The sequence below is a fragment of the Budorcas taxicolor genome, chromosome 3 (genome assembly GCF_023091745.1).
Source record: "Budorcas taxicolor isolate Tak-1 chromosome 3, Takin1.1, whole genome shotgun sequence".
NCBI lineage: Eukaryota > Metazoa > Chordata > Mammalia > Artiodactyla > Bovidae > Budorcas > Budorcas taxicolor.
Window position 1 is genome coordinate 43,765,889 of NC_068912.1, and position 18,480 is coordinate 43,784,368.

General features: G+C 38.8%; 1 long non-coding RNA gene across 1 annotated transcript; it reads left to right on the forward strand.

Annotated features, from left to right (window-relative positions):
• The first annotated feature begins 8,561 nt into the window (after window positions 1-8,561).
• Window positions 8,562-18,219, forward strand: LOC128045471 (uncharacterized). The gene is made up of 3 exons (XR_008199151.1): window positions 8,562-8,675; window positions 12,640-12,900; window positions 18,058-18,219. It is a non-coding gene; the product is annotated as an uncharacterized LOC128045471 (long non-coding RNA).
• The last annotated feature ends 261 nt before the right edge of the window (window positions 18,220-18,480 follow it).

Sequence of the window (18,480 nt, forward strand, 5' to 3'; positions counted from 1 at the left end):
GAGGGTAGATGTACAAACTGTAATATGAAACCAGAACTGGAGAACAGAGGTACTTTGACTAACTTTTCAATGTAGGTTTTATGTTATAGAAAGTATCACATAGTACATTGTGTGAAAATAAAATTAGATGAAGAGTAATCTATGAGTGATGCCTGCTTTATAGATTCTCAATTTGATGACCAATCATCAGTATAAAAATGGCAACCCACTCCAGTATTGCCTGGGAAATCCCATGGACAGGGGAGCCTGGCTGGCTACAGTTGACGGGGTCACAAGAGTCAGACATGACATAGCAACTAAACCACCACCACCATAACCTGATTTACCAGAACACTTAACCAAAGTATTTCACTGATGATCAAGTAAATTCTGAGGAAAGGTCAGTGGTATAACTACAAAAGCCAATCTATTTTAATTGCCTAAGGTTTAAAAAAAGCCCTCTTCTCAATTTACAGTGACTGAGGGAGTAATTTTCCTGCTTACACAGTGATAAATGGCTTGTACATCGTAAATGTAAGATAGTGGATAATCAGCAAAACTTTAAGATTAAATTAAATTAATCAACACTTTGTAAAGTTCTTTCCATGAACATCGGTAACATTCTATCAAGGCAAATGATTGCTTCTTTGATTATGGAAAAATACTAAAAAGCTTTCACTTTCTTTTTTTTTAAAATGTTTTACTGGAAAGAATTTAAGTAGAGATTTAAGCATAGTAAACTTTATAACATATATGTGTATGACTGTGTCCTTTCGCTGTTCACCTGAAACTATTACAACATTGTTAATCATTTATACCCCAATACAAAAGAAAAAGTTTAAAAATATGAGAATCACTGTTGTGTACCAAGAATTAATATAGCATTGTAAATCAATTATACTCTGAAAACAAACAAACAAGCAAATCCATAGGGAAAAAGATTGGATTTGTGGTTACCAAAGGAGTGGGGTGGAGGGGGTGTTGGGAGAGGGAAGAAAGTTAAGAGAGTAAATCCTAAGAGATCTTATCATGACAAAAATTGTTTTTCTTTTGCATCTATATAGAATGACAGATCACACTAAACTTATTGGGGTTATTATTTCATGATACACGCAAATCAAATCGTTATGTTGCACAACTTAAACTTATACAGTGCTTTATGTTATATCTCAATAAAACTGGAAGAAAAATGGATAATAAAATGTAACTGCTTTGAAAATAAAGAAATATATAAAAAGTGTGTGTGTGTGTGTGCTCCTCATTGCTCAGTCATATCCAACTCTTTGCAACCCCATAACTGTAGCCTGCCAGGCTCCTCTGTCCATGGGGATTCTCCTGGGAAGAATGCTGGAGTGGATTGCCAAGCCCTCCTCCAGGGGATCTTTGCCCACCTCCAGGGGATCTTCCCAACCCAGGGATTGAACCCAGGTGTCCCACATTGCATGTGGATTCTTTACTGTCTGAACCACCAGGGAAGCCCAAGAATACTGGAGTGGGTAGCCTATCTCTTCTCCAGAGGATCTTCCTGACTCAGAGATCGAACCTGGGTCTTCTGTATTGCAGGCAGTTTCTTGACCAGCTGAGCTAACAGGGAAGACCACAATATTTTTAGATGTTCAAGCTGGACTTAGAAAAGGCAGAGGAACCAGAGATCAAATTGCCAACATTCGTTGGATCATCGAAAAAGCAAGAGAGTTCCAGAAATACATCTACTTCTGTTTTATTGACTACACCAAAGCCTTCGACTGTGTGGATCACAACAAACTGTGGAAAATTCTTCAAGAGATGGGAATACCAGACAACCTGACCTGCCTCCTGTTGCCTCAAGAAGCAACAGTTAGAACTGGACATGGAACAACAGACTGGTTCCAAATCGGGAAAGAAGTCCATCAAGGCTGTATATTATCACTCTGCCTATTTAACTTATATGCAGAGTACATCATGAGAAATGATAGGCTGGATGAAGCATAAGCTGGAATCAAGAGTGCCGGGAGAAATATCAATAACCTCAGATATGTAGATGACACCACCCTTATGGCAGGAATCAAAGAAGAACTAAAGAGCCTCCTGATGAAAGTGAAAGCCAAAAGTTGGGTTAAAACTCAGCTTTCAGAAAACTAAGATCATGGCATCTGATCCCATCACTTCATGGCAAATAGATGGGGAAACAATGGAAACAGTGACAGACTTTATTTTTTGGGGCTTCAAAATCACTGCAGATAGTGATTGCAGCCATGAAATTAAGACACTTGCTCTTTGGAAGAAAAGCTATGACCAACCTAGACAGCATATTAAAAAAGCCGAGACATTACTTTGCCAACAAAGTATGGCTGGCATAGTCAAAGCTATGGTTTTTCTAGTAGTCATGGATGGATGTGAGAGTTGGATTATAAAGAAAGCTGAGTGCTGAGGAATTGATGCTTTTGAACTGTGGTGATAGAGAAGACTCTTGAGAGTCCCTTGGACTGCAAGGAGATCCAACCAGTCCACCCTAAAGAAAATCAGTCCTGAATATTCATTGGAAGGACTGATGCTGAAGCTCCAATACTGTGGCTACCTGATACAAAGAACTGACTCATTGGAAAAGACCTTGATGCTGGGAAAGATTGAAGGCAAGAGGAGAAGGGGACGACAGGATGAAATGGTTGGATGGCATCACCGACTCAATAGACATGAGTTTGAGTAAACTCCAGGAGTTGGTGATGGACAGAGAGGTCTGGCATGCTGCTGTCCATGGGGTTGCAGAGTTGGATATGACTGAGCGACTGAACTGACTGAACTGAAACATATTCCAGGCATTCTCATTAGCAGGGCTCAATCTACTGTTCAAATGTCTTTATCCTCCTTGCTGGACAAAGCTCAAGTGGGCAGCGACAACTTAGAAGGCATGTGCTTTACCTGAGAGCTGAGTGAAGTGCTGTGCTCACATTTAAGCCTGTGAAGTTTCCATGTAAAATGGGTGCCACTGCCTTTTATAGTAATTCCCATGTGTATTTTCATGGAATGCTGACAGTGAGTACATACTGCTTTATCAGTAATTCTGGGATTATCTGAAAAATAGCATAGTATTCTTATGACAGGTTTATGTTAATAAGTTTGATTAGCATAAAGCAAAAATAATTCAATAACTCATATAAAGTTAACAGATTCTTGTTTTCCCATGTGACTAATTTTCTGGTCTTGTGAAGGTCTATACATTTCTGTGGCTAAATGACTACATGGAAAGCTTCTATTTGGGTTCCCAGGATGTTAGATTAAGTTGGGTATCATCAGTGTGACACTTTGCTCTTTTCAAAGTGTGATCCAGGGACCAATTGCATTGGCATCACCTGGGAGCTTATTAGAAAAGCAGAATCTCAGGCCTAATGCTAGGCCTATTAATTAGAGTTCATTTTATCAAGATCTCTAGATGATTTGTAAGCACATTCAAGTTTAAGAAGTACTAGTTGTGCTTTTGTGGCTCAAGGTCATGCCTTTCCTAAACCTCTGGTTTTAGGGACTCTCTATTTTCTGCTCTTCTAGAATCTGTAGGCCATCAGCTAGCCATTTCATTTGGATGTTTTAAAAATTCCCAAACCCGTGACTTTGTGTGCCCTAAGCTTTCTTTTCTTTATTTTGCAGAGAAGGGAAACTTTTCTTCCTTTGCACTCCCCATATTTTTCATCTCTTTTAACTTGATGATTTTTGTTTTTGGAGAAAAAGAGCATCACTTCTAGCTTCCAGGGGACTTGAAAACTTTTTCTCATGGCATCTCTCAATAACATCAAAGTACTGAGGTTTTGTTTACTGCTGAATTCATTCAGAAAGATGAGTTGCCACTAATTTCAATATTGCATAGTTTTATGTAACTTTAGAGTAAAACGGGCTTCGCTGGTGGCTCAGAGGTTAAAGCGTCTACCTGCAATGTGGGAGACCTGAGTTCGATCCCTGGGTCAGGAAGATTCCCCTGGAGAAGGAAATGGCAACCCACTCCAGTACTCTTGCCTGGAAAATCCCATAGACCGAGGAGCCTGGTAGGCTACAGTCCATGGGGTCGCAAAGAGTCGGACATGACTGAGCGACTTCACTTTCACTTTCACTTTAGAGTAAAATAAAACCGCCAAAAAGACTACTTGATAACTTACTCTGCTGTGTTCAACTTTTTGTTTTAACTTTTCATATTATAGACATCTTGGGCCTCAGAAATGTCATCTTTCTCAACAAAAGCTATACTTTCTGTGTCTTAGTAATAAACATTCTATTATTTTGTTCTAGAACTCTCTAAACCAATTAAGGGAAAATTTTTATTGTACATTTTCTGCTCTTGTTGTCTTAACCTTTGTTTTCTTTTTATCCATCTTTGTTATAAAAGGAAAAAACCCTCATGCTACATGTTGCCATTATGAAATTTATGTATTTATGTGTATGTTATTTTTGTATATGTATCAGAAATCACATTTAGAAATATTCTCTGTAAATTACCCTTAAATATTTTTAGTGGGCAAGTGCTGGGAACATTATGGTTTGTTTCATGAGACCTCTCTCCACTTTGAAACCATATCTTCTGTTTCTTCCTTTTCTCTAAAAACCACACAGGATGCAGAAATAAAGTAAGAGAAGTCTGCTAAAATATGTGTACAAGCTATTGTAAATGTCATTTGTTGAATAATGTATAGAATTTCATGGCATAAGGGGCAGGATTCTCTGAAAGTAACCCCAAGAACTCATTCTTGGTTACTGAACCCCTCGACTACCTGGATCCAGGAATAACCCTTTACCCAGTGGGGAAAGTCACACTTGAACTCAGCTTCCTGTAAGACTGATGAAATTGCTTTAGCCTCTCGGAGGAACTACAGCTTTCTATGGTCTCTACGGTCCTCAGGTGCTGGGCAGCTGTTTTCACAGTTACTTCCTCTAAGTAGATGACATGCAGTCCAGATTGCCTAACATTTAAGTTGTGTGCTTATCTCTTCCCATTATGGTTGCTGTCATCCTTGCCCTATAAGAACTGAGAGCAACAGGGCAGTTGGGACTCTGCCTGGAGTACTGGACTGAGTGTCCATGAGATGGCCAAGGGCCCTTTGTACGTCTTCATGGGGAAAATGGGAAAATTAAAGGACTTGTGACTTTTCTTATTGTTGACCCCTTAAGTTTCCTCGATAAAGCTTATTCTTAAGTATGATCATGTAAAATTCGCCCAGAGTTCTGGTGAACCTCAGGGCACCTATCTTATATAGCTCATTTACTGGTGATAATCAAAGCTTTGTTTTGAATACCCTGCTTTGGGAGAGTTTCCTGGTGGCTCAGATGGAAAAGAATCTGCCTGCAATGTGGGAGACCTGGGTTTCATCCCTGGATTAGGAAGATCCCCTGGAGAAGGAAATGGTTACCCACTCTAGTATTCTAGCCTGGATAACAGCAACAATAACTCAACTAAAATAAAGCATCCTTCCCTGGTGGCTCAGTTAGTAAAGAATCTGCCTGCAATGCAGGAGACCACCTGCAGTGCAGGAAACCTGGGTTTGATCCCTGGGAAATCCCATGGATGGAGGAGCTTGGTGGGCTACGGTCCATGGGGTCACAAAAGTTGGACACGATCTAGAGACTAAACCACCACAGAGAAAGTAGAAGCCCTTAAAAGAACTCCATCACCTGTCCCATTGTCTGTCCATACTATTCTAGTTTCCTTCTGTTACAGTATAGGGGCAATTATTTTTCCTAAGGCTAACTCCTCCTCTGGTGCTTTTATTTTGCCCATTCCCACCTTCTAAGGTACCTGAAGTTATGAATTATCTTTTATCTTAATATTCAAGGCTTCCCTGTTGGCTCAGCTGGCAAAGAATCTGCCTGCAATGCAGGAGACCTGGGTTCAATCCCTGGGTTGAGAAGATCCCCTGGAGAAGGGAAAGGCTACCCACTCCAGTATTCTGGCCTGGAGAATCCCATGGACTACCATGGGGTTGCAAATAGTCAGACACGACTGAGCGACTTTCGCTTTCACTTTCTTCAGTTGGAGCTTTTGAAAACAGGATCAAGTGTCTCCCAGTGAAAAGAAAGAAAAATAGGAAAGGAGGGAGAGAGAAGAAATTTTTCAGTTAATTTCTTCACTCCCTTCTAGATTCTGCCCTATTTCCTCTGTTCACATTTTTGAAAAATTGTTTCTACATACTGTTTCTATTTCTTTCCCCCTGGCCATTTCTAAACCTTTTCCAATCCACCTTCTGCCTACATTGCTCTATCTTCAGGATTTCTTAACCACGGCACCGTTGGCATATTAGGCCAATATTTTCTGTTTGCAATACCATCCTACACATTTTAGGATGTGTAGCAGCGTCTCTGGTCTTTATTCACTAGATGCCAGTAACAGCCCTCTCTCTGCAGCTGTAGCAACCAAAATGTCCTCAGACATTAACAAATGATCCCTGTGAAGCAAAATTGAGAATCATTGCTCTATTCCCGTGGCTCCTGTTGAGTTACCAATGACTTTCATGATATTAAATCTCATTTTTTATCTGACTGATAGCTCAGTAGAATCTGACATTGTTAGCCTCTTCTGTCATATTTTTCTCCTGCCTCTATTGACAAAAGTCTCTTGATTTTCCTTTTACCTCAGATTGTTTCTTATTTATTATTATATTTATATATTATATATTAAATATATATATTATATATTTATTATTGTTTCTTATTATTATAATTCTTTCTTATTTCCTTTCTTTCTCTCTTTCACTTTCTTTCTTTCCTTCTCTCTCCCTCTCGTTTCTCCTCCAAAGCTCTTCTTTTTCTCTTTAAAGTTTTTTAGGTCCATCCCCTGTCAATTGACAATTAGATGTTGGCCTTGTCTTCTTACTCTGCTGTTTTTCTGGGGATTTTCATCCCCATCCAGAGCTTTAATTTTCACCTTTAGACTTCTGCTTCAAGTTATGATGAACAGGCTTCAGTGTGGTGAACAGATCAAGCCTCCCACTACCAGAAATGACAAAAATCTGGACATAATAGTTTATCCATAGCTTGTGAGTCTTTATCTGTACATGATACCCTTCTCTTTTAGGGGAAAAAAATCTGCTTCTGGCTCTACCTTTTGAAGTAGAAAATTAGTTTTTAGAATAATACAAAGCAGACTTCTTCAGGGAGCCTTCCTTGATTTTCCTGACCAGCTCCAACTCCCCATTATGGAGGCCTTAAATAGCCTCGGTATATCTCTTTATTAATGTATAATATAGCAGCAATTTTACATTTACTTGTGTGATTAGTGAGGCCATTGAGTAGAGTTGAGTGTTTAAAAGCAAGGATTTAAAAATAAATAAATAAATAAAAAGCAAGTGTTTTCAAGCCAAGACTGCCTGGCTTGGAATCTTGGGTCTTAAATTCTTGGTGCCTCAATTTCCTTAAATTGGGAATAGTTATACAACCCATTTTAAGAGTTGTTGTGAGCCTTAAATGATTTAGTGTATATATAATGTTTAGAACATGGCCTGGAGCATAGTAAGCACTATCACCTATAATTTTTGGAATTTAGTTTTCATCTGTCTCTCCTACATTTTGCTCATGATTTTTTCCTTAGTGTCAACACAGTTCATGAGACACTGGGCATGCAGTAATTGTCAGAGTCATGTATAAATAAGAGTGTTTGGAAAAAAGAAATGATATATACATGTAAAGCACATTTGTATAAGTGAAAAAGTAGAGAGTCTGCTTTGTGTTTTTAAAAATGATTCTATTAGATTATTTAAATAGTCATTCACTGTTTCTATTTGTACAACCTATGCAAGAAGGGAAATAGGTAATTTTTTTAATTCTAGGAGAATTCAAACAATATTTTTATGCTGGTTGAGTTCATTATAACAGAATCAATGAAGTCAGAGACTTTCAGTTAAAATATTACTCAAATATTTCATAAGTGAAGAATATAGTCAAATTCAAATTTCTGTATTAAATACATAAGAAGTAGACATAATTTTTCATAACAAACCATGAAAATAAACATTTTAGTCTTGGAGCTTAAGGATTACACAACAAAGAATCATTTTAGGTTTTAAAATATCACACATATGTTGTAAACAACCTTTTAAGTACTCGAGTTTTTGATGACAAGGTACCAAATAAATCTAAATCTGACAAGCAAACATGGCTGTCAAGCATGCATATGAGATTATTTCTTTGGTTTGGAGGTTGCTGGATTCTTTGACTCATTATGAATTATTGGACATTAATAGTTGAGAAATACCTTTGCCATATGAGCAGCAATAATTCAAAGCAAACAAACCTAAACTTAAGAAAGGATATTCCTAAAGTCGTATATTGTCATTTGTCTTAGCTCAGGCTGTGATAACAAATTACTACAGACTGGGTGGCTTACACAACAGAAATGTATTTCTCACAGTTCTGGAGGCCGGGAAGTCTAAGATCAAGGTGCTGACTGATTTTATTCCTGGTGAGGGCTCGTTCCTGTGTTTGCAGACAGTTATCTTCTCACTGTGTCATCACATGGTGGAGACAGAGAGCTCTGGGATCCCTTCCTCTTCTTATAAGAGCACCAGCCCTATCAGATTAGAGTTCTACCCTATGACCTCATTTAACTTTTATCACTCCTCACAGGGTCTGTCTCTAAATACAGTCACACTGGGTGTTGAGCCTTCAACATGTGAATTTTTGGAAGAACACCAACATCCAATTCATAACACCATTAAAAAGGAGGAGAAAATATTTTTATTGGGGTGAGTATACCAAAAACTTTCAGAAGAGGCTTTTAAGATTGGTTTTAAATAATGATTTAGACTTGCAGAGACGGGAAGGAAAATTATGCCATGATCTGAATAGTGTATGTGGAAAGCAGAAGGGATGTAGGATCTATGTAGGGCTAATGAGGATTTCAGAATATAGCCAAATTCTGATTGGTTTCATAGTATGTGAGGAGAAAATGAGTGAATTTCAGGTCATTGAGAAATTTGAATGATGAGTTATGGGGTTTGTTCTGTATTGCGTGAGTAGCAGGAACCCAGTTTTAAAAAAGGACTGTTAAGATCAGAACTGTTCTCAAAGAAGATTAATCTGATAGAAATGTCAAGGGGCTGAAATTGGCAGTTTAGTACTGGTCTGGTTAAGAAGTTATATTAATAGTCAGGAAAGAGGTAATGAGAGCCTGAGCTATAATAGTGGTAGCAGGTATTTACTCATGAGTAGAACACTGACCTTTCTCATAGGTCAATGCTCTAATGGAAAGCAGACAAATAAACTAGTAATTACAATATAATAGGATAAAAGCTGGAATAAGATTCAACTGACTAAAAATATATAACAATAACATTAAACTTGTATATGCCTATAAAATATACAAAATATTTACAAAGCAAAAGTGGATAAAACTATAGGGAGAAACTGATAAATCTACAATCACAATGGAATATTTCAACATGTATCACAAAACTGATGATAGGTTAAGCAGATAAAATATTAGAACAGATACAGAAGATTTGAATAATGAAAGTAATTATATCGATGTTGGCTCAAATCAGAGAACAATATAGCCTCAGAAAATAATATATTCAGCAATTAGAGAATTTATATAAATGCTGTTTCTCCTTTTCCCTTTCTCAAATTCTCTTTTATAGTCACTATTTCCCAACTTTTCAAAATAAATACCTCTTCAGTTCAGTTCAGTTCAGTCACTCAGTCGTGTCCGACTCTTTGCGACCCCATGAATCGCAGCACGCCAGGCCTCCAAATCTTCCAGGATGCATCACTCGGGATAAACAATCTTCAGAGGAACAGTCAGAGTATTGGTATTGGAGAAGGCTCTTAGAAACCTTTCATAGGCCATTGTCTTTTCCTGTCTTGTATAAATGTCTAGTAAGGGTGAGGCATGGCATTAGTAAAGGCGTAGTTTCACCGACAGCTTCAGTGATGAACTGTGGTTGTTTGACTGCCTTACTCTTTCGTACTCTCATTATTACCAAATAATGAGTTACTCCTGAGGGAGTCATAGGAGAGCAACACACTCACTGGGGTAGGTGAGAAAGGGGGGCAGGGAGGACCTGGTGGAGCTGGCCCTGGTGCTGAGCCCCCATGCCATAGCTATAGCCTGGCCAGTCAAAGGAGTGGAGACTCTTAAGTCTTGCCTTGGCGAGAAGCACCTCCTGAGAAAGAAACTGGGAGAAAATGATAGATGTGGCTTAACCAATAACTGCCAATAATAATGAAACAAAAAGTAGCTCTTCTAGACTATCAGGAATAAAATGTATCAACTGTATTGAGGAAAACACTTGATTATCTATTTTCCCATGGAAAATAGTATCAAAATGAATTGTCATTTGGAGAGATGACTAAAAGTATTGAGCCAATAAGTGTAGAAAAATTGTCACAGAGATATGAATTAATATTAAGTCTTTACTTTTCTAATATTTGTGGAATTTATCCTTTTAAAATGTATAATTTGTCATAATTTTATTCTAATATTATAAAGTATTTACTTTTCCACCTAATTTTAAAAATTTATAATGTATTCTTTTCAAAAAGAGGTCTGCATCTCATAATATATAAGCTTTAGACCAACAAAACCTGCATCCATCCCTAGACTTGATACGTTTTCTATTTCTCTTCCTATTTGTCTTTCTGTTTTTCTTATCATTCTTTTTCATGCTTTTAAAAAAGTAGGACCTAAACTAATATATAAGGAATGTAAAATAAAATATTAAAAAAAATCACCTATGATACAGTATCCTTAACTTCAGAAAACCAGCTTTATTAAATCAAGTTCTCCTTCTCTGATTAATGTTATTCCAATTATCAGATGCAAAATATATTACTTAATATATCATAAATTTTACTAACAAAACTCATTCTCATCTCCTTACATTTAAAAATAATTTTTTTTATTGCTATAAATATAAGTGAAAAACTGGAATAGCTAAATACTGACTCATTCCAGTCATGAAGGTAATATTAACCCAAGGATAAATTAACTTTTGAATGTATTAAAAAATATTGGTCAACTTAAAAAATTCGTGAATGATACATTCTTTTTCAAATTTCTTTTACATGTATACAGGCAAAAATGTTTGGAGACAACTGAGCTAGACAAATAACTATGGAAGACTGTATAAATCAATCATGCAACTCTTTTAAGGGAGCTGCCATCTATTTTTAACTGTCCTGTTGGCAGATTTCAGCAGACAGCTGCATTAGATGGATGGAGGCTGCCTGAGGGTGTGAAGAACACTGCATTGGCCCACTTATCTCCAGTTGTGACACCTTTAAAAACCCTAATATTTAAAAAGAAGTAATTGGGCTAAACATTTTTAAAGTTTGGGGTGGAAATAGCTCCCATTAGTGCCATAGAGCAGAACATGGGAACCTACAGGCCTATAATAGCAGCGGTTCTGGCCCATTTCCCTCAAGGCCCTCCTTTTATTTCTACAGAAATCCTAGTGTTCTTCTTATCAGTACTTAGGAACAGGTGAGAGTGAGGCTGGAATTGATCCAGACCACCTTTTTTGTTCTCTTGTTGATGAATCTAGTGGAGGTGCTTGTTTTTAGTTCAGAATTTTTTTCCTGCACAACACGCTTTGCTTTAGGGCTGCCTAGGATCTGGAGCACCAGCAGTAGCTGATTTATGAGGGTAGGAACTCTCACTTCCCTCATACTATTCTTACAGAAAAGGAGTCTATTCAAACTGATCATAACTCCAGAATCTTTGTTCTTTTTATTTCTTCCCCCAATCATTTTCCCCGGGGCTGAATCTATCAGATCTACCCAGGAGAGCACTGAGAGAGCTAATTGAAAAGATTGCTAAGCTTTGCAAGAAGGCAGAGAGGGGCATTTTATTTCTCAGTTGGATGGTTGCTGAGCCACAGAACATGTAGGTCTCCCCTGGAGCTGTCATGGAAGTATGGTGATGAAATTACTAGGAGAACTTGGCTTGTACCCTCTGGGACTCGGGGGTAAACATGTATAAAGAGACTGGTGCCTATTTCTAGTCTAGAGATTTCTGAGAGAGTCTCTCTGGATTAGCCCTTGTTTGTGGGGCTTGAGGAGACTATGGTAGAGTATACATAAATAGAGGAGGAGACAATCTCTTATTATATCCATTTGAAGAGGACCTGGAAGTTCTTGAGACTTCTAAGAAAACGTTATCAGACAAAAAGGAAAACAAGAGCTGCCATGTAGGAAGGAAAACGTGCCCTAGTGCCTCAGTGGGGATAATACCTAGAATTTCCTGGTGTCTACTGCCACCATGTGGGTACTTACATGTATTGAATTCAAATGTGAGTATTTCCCTCTTAAGGCTGATCCTAAGCCAAAGTACAAAGAACTCTAAGTGGGTTTTAGTGCTCTTCAGCCTCAGATTGGCTCCTAAGTCCCCTCAAGCTCCTGTGCGCTCTCAGACTCACAAGGAGGTTCCATCACTAAGTACTCTTCTCTCCTGTAGCACTCTGTTAAAATAGTACTAAAGCCATGTTGCTGAGACCTCAGTGACTTTGAGCTCTGAAATCAGTTTGAGGCAGAGAAACTCTAAAATGGTCCCCAGTTATCTGTTTCCTTTTATTCATGCCCTGTGTCACCATTTTACCTTTATCGTGGGTGGGACCTGTGTCTAGCTTCTAACTGACAGACTATGGCAGAGGCGATTGGGTGTCACTTTCATAATTAAATTACATAATGCTGTAACTTCCGTATTGCTAGCAGAGTACCCTGACTGCCTCTGGATTTGAGTGCATGAAGCAAGCATCTGTGTCTGGGAGACCCAGTGAAAATGAACTTAGGGCAACTACTGGCTGTCAGCAGGCAAGAAACAGAGGCCCCCAGTCCAGCAGGACAGAGATCGCTGACTCCTGCTGACAACCATGTGAAGCTGGGAGCAGATCCCTCTCCAGTTGAGCTTTCAGATGAGATGCTGGAAACCTTGATTGAAGCTTCATGAGAGACCCTGAAGCAGAGGACGTGGTGAGCTATACCCAGGTTCTGCGAGATGGTACATGTGTGTTGTTGTTAGCCACTAAATGTGTGCTAATTTGCTGTACACAATAGGTAACAAATATGCAGTTTTGTGATTTTGCTTACATCACTCCCCTCATCACAGGACTGCAGTATAAGTCCTTGGAGATTGTTCTTGGAAATAAATATAACTGACAATCATCACTCTGTGCTCAGAACTGTCCTTCTCCTTCCACCAAAGGTCTGTTATTTGATCAGCTTTGTTGTGCTTGATTTCTCTGTGAAAAGTTCTTTCTCACGTGATACCCTAGCTCCTCACACAAAGGGAGCTTTGTGGGGCCTGCCTGTGTCGTTCCCCAAATAAGTCTGAGTAATCTTAAATCCAGCAGTGGTGCAGCTTGGCCTAAAGCTAAGAGCTCACAATATGTCAGATAATTTGTCAATTTCCAGATGAATTATACCAGGGGTCCCCAACCCCCCAGGGCCACAGATCAGTATTTCAGAGCAGTGAGCAGTGGGTGAGCAAGAGAAGTTTCATCTGTATCTCCAGCCACTCTAGTTGCAAGAAAACAAGCTCAGTAATCCCACTGATTCTCCATTATGATGAGTTGTATAATTATTTCATTATATGTCACAAAGTAATAGTAAAAGAAATAAAGTGCAAAATAAATGTAATGCACTTGGGATCATCCTGAAACCATCCCACTCCACCAACCCCAGTCAGTGGAAAAACTGCCTTCCATAAAACCAGTCCCTGGTGCCAAAAGGTTAGGGACTGCTGCATTAACACTACTGTAGCTATAGTTATTAGATTGACATTAAACTTTATCCTTCATTTAAAAAATGTTTCATGCCCTGTGAAATACTTGACTATGAGTAGAAATATAATTCAAAAAAAAAAAACCACATGTACCCCAGTGGTCATTTCAGTACTATTTACAATAACCAGTACATGGAAACAGCCTAAATGACCATCAACAGAGGATAAAGAAGATGTGGTACATAATAAATATGATGGAAGATTCGGTTCAGTTCAGTTCAGTTCAGTCGTGTCCGACTCTTTGCGACCCCATGAATCTCAGCACACCAGGCCTCCCTGTCCATTACCAACTCCCAGAGTTCACTCAGACTCACGTCCATTGAGTCAGTGATGCCATCCAGCCATCTCATCCTCGGTCGTCCCCTTCTCTTCCTGCCCCCAATCTCTCCCAGCATTAGGGTCTTTGCCAATGAGTCAGCTCTTCGTATGAGGTGGCCAAAGTACTGGAGTTTCACCTTCAGCATCATTCCTTCCAAAGAAATTCTAGGGCTGATCTCCTTCAGAATGGACTGGTTGGATCTCCTTGCAGTCCAAGGGACTCTCAAGAGTCTTCTCCAACACCACAGTTCAAAAGCATCAATTCTTCAGTGCTCAGCTTTCTTCACAGTCCAACTCTCACATCCATACATGACCACAGGAAAAACCATAGCCTTGACTAGATGGACCTTTGTCGGCAAAGTAATGTCTCTGCTTTTCAATATGCTATCTAGGTTGGTCATAACTTTTCTTCCAAGGAGTAAGTGGCTTTTAATTTCATGGCTGCAGTCACCATCTGCAGTGATTTTGGAGCCCCCCAAAATAAAGTCTGACACTGTTTCCCCATCTATTTCCCATGAAGTGATGGGACCGGATGCCATGATCTTCATTTTCTGAATGTTGAGCTTTGAGCCAGCTTTTTCACTGTCCACTTTCACTTTCATCAAGAGGCTTTTTAGTTCCTCTTCACTTTCTGCCATAAGGATGGTGTCATGATGGAATATTACTTAACCATAAAAAAGAATGAAATAATGCCACTTGTAGCAACATAGATGGACCTGGAGATGATCATACTAAGAGAGGTAAGTCAGACAGAGAAAGACAAATATTATATGACATCACTTATATGTGGAACCTGAAAAGATGAGACAAATGAAATTATTTACAAACCAGAAACAGACTCACAGACTTTGAAAGCAAACTAATGGTTACCAGAGCAAAATGGTTGGGGAGAGGGATAAATTTGGAATTTGAGATTAACATATAACCCAGGGATTGAACCCGGGTCTCCCGCATTGTAGACAGATGCTTTACCATCTGAGCCACCAGGGAAATCCGCATAACTAAATATAAAATAAATAATCAATAAGGACCTAGTGTATAGCACAGGGAACTCTCCTCAATATTCTGTAATAACCTATATGAGAAAAGAATCTGAAAAAGAATTAAAATATGTATATGTATAACTGAATAACTTTGCTGTACATCTGAAACTAACAAAATTGTAAATCAATTATACACCAACATAAAATAAAAATTAAATTAAAAAAAGGAAGACTATTGGGTTTCTTGGATTTGACCAGACAGGAGGATAGAACTGTTTGGTTGTGAATGTGTGCTGCTCTCCAAGAAGAGGGAAAAATGGTTTAGAGATCCTCAGGGCCTCTACCTCAGTCTCAGCAAGGCAGATAGCCTCTGGCCTCCAAATGCACCCTGAGGATTCGGAGTGCCCTCTGGAGCTATGAGACTGGGACCACCCTGCAGAGTCTTGGAGGCATGACTCACCTTCTCAAATCTCCCCCTTCCCTCTTTCCCCCCCAATCCTCCCACCAGCAGAACTACAAAAGGAAGTGGATAAGGCAGAGTGTTGAACCAAAAAGGATTATTCCTGAACTTTAAGATCTGAGGGAAATTCACCTTGCTAGATTTTGAATTTGCTTGGGATTTACCATCTCTTCCTTTTTTCCTGTTTCTTCCTTTTGGAAAGCAAGTATCTATCCTCTGCCTGGCCTGGCATATTTTGGAAGCTTTCCTGGTTTGGAAACTTGCCTGGTTCCATAGGTTCACAGCTGGAGAGGAGTTATGCCTCAAGATACTTGGAGACTCATACTTACTTGATTTAGATGTTATTTAGATGGCGCTTTGGACTTTAGACTTTAGAGTTCTTGCTGGAATGAGTTAGACTTTGGGGCTGTTAGGATGTAATGAATGTATATTGCCTATGAGAAGGATATGAATTTTGAAGAGCCAGGGTGGAAACTTTGTGTCCCATCAAATTCATATGTTAAAAAAAAAAAATTCATATGTTGATGCCCTAACCCTCAGTGTGATGGTATTTGGAAAAAGAGACTTTGGGAGGTAATTAGGGTTAGATTAAGGCATAAGGGTGGGGCCCTCAGAATGAGATTAGTGGCTTTACAAGAAGAGGAAGTGAGAGACTTGCTCTTTCACAGCAAGGGAAGGCCAGGTGAGGACATAGAAAGAAAGTGATAGTCTGCAAGTCAGGAAGAAGGCTGTAACCAGGAGCCAAATCAGCTGGTACCTTGATCTTAGACTTCTCAGTCTCCAGAACTGTGAGGAATACATGTCCATGTGTTATTTAAGCCATAGACTTGACTCATTGGAAAAGACTCTGATGCTGGGAGGGATTGGGGGCAGGAGGAAAAGGGGATGACAGAGGATGAGATGGCTGGATGGCATCACTGACTGATGGACGTGAGTTTGAGTGAACTCTGGGAAATGGTGATGGACAGGGAGGCCTAGTGTGCTGCAATTCATGGGGTTGCAAAGAGTCGGACACGACTGAGCAACTGAACTGAACTGAACTGAGTCTATGATATTAATATTTTTATGCAGAGCAGACTAATATAAAGAGTACAGGGAACATTTACATTATGTTGCAATAGGGAGCATAAAAAATTAGAATAGTTTTGGCAGGAGAAATGAAACCAAGGAAAATTTTGTCAAGATGGGAGAAATACACGTTTGTGTACCAGTGGAAATGAGCTTGAGAGTGAATCAAGCCCCTCTCTGAGTGGATGTACTAATTCTAGGCACAGTGGAAAATAAGACTCATGATCTCTGCTGTCTTGACATTTACATTTTAATTGAAACATGACGTGTATGTTTGTGTGTGTGTGTGTGTGTAAGGAAGACAATGAACAAATAAACAAACTAAAAAACACCAAATGAGTTCTTATCTGAGTAATATGAATAATACTCACAAATCAGGATATGTGATTCCAATAAAGGGAATGAGTAAGAAACTGGATGATACTAAGGATACTGTGTGGAGTGCATTTAGTTCTTTATACTATAAGAAACAAAGAAGATTCTAAGAAACCCCAAGGCAAAACAATGAAACATTAGACACTATGGAAAAGTCAATGCTCCAAATATGAAACAACACAAAATTGTCTGATTTATAACAATGACTAGAGCAGTAACAAAAGAGAGTCTGTATTGTACATTGTCATGCTGAGTGGCACTTGGATCAAGACTTTGGAGATATAAATTAGGAAATCTATCCTGATTCTTCAATGCAAAATGTTAAAATAATAATTGTAATATAGATGTTGGTGATGGACAGGGAAGCCTGGCATGCTGTAGCCCATGGGTTTGCAAATAGTTGGACACAATTGAGCGACTGAACTGAACTGAGATGTCTTTACAGTTTTCAATTTTGAAATCAATTTACAGGCAAAGCCGGCAAGGCTTAATTATGGTTACAGAATAGAATGTAAAATGTTATTCACCTTGACCAAGTTATTAACAGAAGACAGGAGGGGATGGGGAAAAAAATGAATATAGCATGCTAGAGGTCCTATTATCCCCATCTACTATAGGAGAAATTCAAAGGATGATGTCTATATTTGAGACTATTAGAATTTTATATATTATATTAAGTCACACAAGTAGCCAGTGAAAGTGAAAAGTGAAGGCAAAAGTCATAGTTGCTTAGTCCTGTCTGATTCTTTGCAACTTCATGTAGCCCACCTGGCTCTTCAGTCCATGGAATTCTCCAGGAATTACTTAAGTTATACTGGAGTGGGTTGCCACAGGATCTTCCCCGTAGAACTAAAAATAGTAATATGAACATATAGGGGGAAGAAGTGAGCAGAGTGGCAGGAAATTAATTAAAAATGTCTTAAGATATATCAAGAAATAGTAGGAAGAGTATATCATTAAGAAAAATAATATTAACCACCAGAAGAACCAAAGAATATATATAAAAAAAGATTTTAGGTTTGGGAACTGATGGTACTAGACAGAAGAACACAGAATGATTGCTTTTCATTATTGTTGTTGCTGTTGTTCATTTGCTAAGTTATGTCCAACTCTTATGTGACAACATGGATTTTTCCCTCCAGGGTCCTCTGTCCACGGGATTTTCCAGACAAGAATACTGGAGAGGGTTGCCATTTCCTTTTCCAGGGGATCTTCCTGACCCAGGAATCCAACCTGCATCTCCTGTTTGGTAGAGAGATTCTTTACCACTGAGCCACCTGGGAAGCCCATTGCTTTTCATTCTAAGGCTTCTGTACTACTTGGATTTTAAAAACCATGTTTTATTTTGATGAAAAGCTTAAGAACTAAATGTGTATAAACAACTTGCTGCAATTAGAAGAATGTCTCCTTCTCTCTGAGTAAGCTGTTTACAAAGAGCTTTTCTTGGGGTGGAGTGGTATAGGCAGAAAACCTCTGAGTTAAAACTATACCCCCCATGCTTCCATCGTTTCTGTAATGCTGAATTAATATCCTTATATATTACCAAATGATGTCACAAAATGAAA